The sequence below is a fragment of the Colobus angolensis genome, unplaced genomic scaffold (assembly GCF_000951035.1).
Source record: "Colobus angolensis palliatus isolate OR3802 unplaced genomic scaffold, Cang.pa_1.0 Scaffold667, whole genome shotgun sequence".
Taxonomy (NCBI): Eukaryota; Metazoa; Chordata; class Mammalia; order Primates; family Cercopithecidae; genus Colobus; species Colobus angolensis.
Window position 1 is genome coordinate 81,120 of NW_012120343.1, and position 2,942 is coordinate 84,061.

Here is a 2,942-nt window from a genome sequence, read left to right on the forward strand (position 1 = left end):
GTCCGGGCGACAGAGCAAGACTCCACCTCAAAAAAAAATAAATAAATAAATAAAAAATAAAAATAAAAATAAAAATACAAAAATTAGCCAGGCGTGGTTGCAGGCATCCATAGTCCCAGCTACTCGGGAGGCTGAGGCAGGAGAATCGCTTAAACCTGGGAGGTGGAGGTTGCAGTGAGCTGAGATTGTGCCATTGCACTTCAGCCTGGGTGACAGAGTGAGACTCCACGTCAAAACTAAATAAATAAAATAAAGCCACATCTGTGGCTTATATATTTCTCATGGACAGCCCTGGATTATATCATTAAATTCATTTAATCAGCTGGGTGCAGGGGTTCATGCCTATAATCCCAACACTTCCAGAGGCTGAGGCAGGAGGATCACTTGAGCCCAGGAGTTCAAGACCAGCCTGGGCAACATAGTGAGACCCCCATCTGTACAAATACTTTTTTTTTTTTTAATTAGCCAGGCATGGTGGTGTACACCCATAGTCCCAGTTACTCAGGAGGCTGAGGCAGGAGAATCATATTTGCCTAGGAGTTTGAGGCTGCAGTGAGCTATGATCACACCACTATATTCCAGCCTGGGCAGAAGAGTAAGATCCTATCTTTAAAAAAAAAAAAAAAAATCACTTAATCAATAAGCCTTTATTACGGACCTAATTTGCAGACCATACAGTTGTAAGGACTGCACAATGAGGAAGGGAACAGAAATAGAACTAATCCACGCAATCCATTTTCTCCCTGGTCCTGTCACCCATAGAAGCTGCATTGGCCCAAGTGTGAAAGACTGGCCAGCTCCAGATCCCTATTGTAATTCCAGAGCAGCCAGCACAAGTGTCCAAATCTAGAGACCATTTAGACCAGCTCTCCTGACTTTACAAATCAACTCGCTGGGGTCAAGAGAGGTTGAGACATCTACCAAGGTCACACAGCAGGTGTGGGACAGGACCGGGCTGGTTGCTGAGACTTCAGAGTTCCTTCCCTTCATGTCGGCAGCCTTCAACCCAGGGTTTCTCCCTTTCTCGTGAACAGTTCACCAACTTACGTCTCACAAAATCCCCTGGAGTCAGCCTTTACAAGTCCAAGTACCCACTGTGGGAGGCCAAGGTGAGAGGATCACTTCAGCCCAGGAATTCAAGACCAGTTTGGGCAACATGGCAAGACCCCACCTCTACTAAAAATACAAAAATTAGCCAGGCGTGGTGCCGGGTGCCTGTAGTCCCAGCTGCTCAGAAGACTGAGGCAGGTGAATCACTTGAACCTGGGAAGCGGATGTTGCAGTGAGCTGAGATCATGCCACTGCACTCCAGAGTGGGCAACAGAGTGAGACTCTGTCTCAAAAAAAAAAATGTATATACAAAAATTATCTAGGTATGGTGGTAGTCCACACCTAGAGTCCTAGCTAATCTGGAGGCTGAGGCAGGAGGATCTTCAAGCCCAGGAATTTGAGGCTGTAGTGAACCATGACTGTGCCATTGCACCCCAGCCTTAGTCTGGGTGAGAGACAGAGACCCTGTCTCAAAGGAAAAAAAACAAAGGCTGGAGGTGGTGGGTCACGCCTGTAATCCCAGAACTTTGGGAGACCAAGGCAGGCGGATCACAAGGTCAGGAGATTGAGACCATCCTGGCTAACACCGTGAAACCCCGTCTTTACTAAAAATACAAAAAATTAGCCAGGCATGGTGGCAGGTGCCTGTAGTCCCAGCTCCTCGGGAGGCTAAGGCAGGAGAATTGCTTGAAACCAGGAGGCGGAGGTTGCAGTGGGCCGAGATCACACCATTGCACTCCAGCCTTGGCAACAAGAGGGAGACTCCATCTCAAAAAAAAAAACAAAAAAAAGGTAAGTCCAGTGCAGTCCCACAATCTGGCCAACAGCAAATCCGCAGGAACTCATCCTCAAGTCCTTCCCAAGTGCATCACCTCCGGGGGTGGGATTCCCCAAGTTTAGGAAAGATAGACTCATCATGTGCCCTGGGGGAAAGAGAGGGTGAGACTGAGGGGGAAGGAAGGGCTCCATCCTGTCCCCCAGCCTTCCATACCCTGGACACCATCCTAGCCCTGAGCTTCTTTTGTCAAGTTGTGCTCAATCTGACCAGAACTTGTAGAGACTTCAGGGGCACCAGGGGACTCTCAACAACCAGTTGCAAGTGACAAGCCACACTCATGTGAGTAGGAAAAATACTGCCAACCCATCTCCCACTCATCATCCACTGGAGCCTCAGCACACACCAGGCCCCTCTGTTCACCAAGGCGGGGGACCCTCGGTGGCAGAGGGGGAAAGGTGACCTGGAGGACAGCCTGGTGCCCCCTCCAAAGAGACCCCCGGGGCTGCTCCCACCAGAACAGTCTGTGCTCCCCAAAGACCACTGGGGACCGAGGAGCAACTTTAGGAGGGGTTTTTCATGCCAGCTTCTAGGCAAGCACACCGCCCCAAAAAATCTTAAAGATATGTAACAGGGAGAAACCCCCTCCCCACGCCCACCTTCTTCACCGGAATTCCGAGCAACAGGAGCCTAACTTCTACTCAGCTATCACAGTATCTGCTATCACCATTTTACAGAAATGACCGAGGTTCTGAGGGGACCACGGAGTTCACACTATGAAAATACCTGGATGTACAGGTGCCCCCTCCCCTCCTAAGCCTCAGTTTCTTCATCTGAAAAGAGCACTTACTCTTTCCTCCGACTTGCTGGAAGGGTGGACAGAGGTGGTACCAACGCCTTTTACCATGAACAAGAGTGCCCAAGAGAGACCGAGCGTAACTGCCTGAGCGTAACTTGGCTGGGCTCCAGGCGCTGTGCAAAGTGCTTTGCAAGGGCCAGCTCGCTTAATCCTCAAGGGGACCCAGGACACGGGGACTCGCATAACCCCCGTTTTGCAAACGTAGAAATGAGGTTCAGAGAAGTGAAGCGACTTGTCCAACGGCACCCAGCGAGGAGG

General features: G+C 50.1%; 1 protein-coding gene across 1 annotated transcript in view; it reads right to left on the minus strand.

Annotated features, from left to right (window-relative positions):
- Positions 1-2,790, minus strand: part of MMD2 (monocyte to macrophage differentiation-associated 2) — a 61,559-nt gene extending 58,769 nt beyond the window's left edge. Inside the window, exon 1 of the mRNA XM_011925952.1 lies at positions 2,676-2,790. The gene's annotated coding sequence lies outside the window, so the exon portion shown is untranslated. The remainder of the gene's footprint in view (positions 1-2,675) is intronic.
- Between the last annotated feature and the right edge of the window lie 152 nt (positions 2,791-2,942).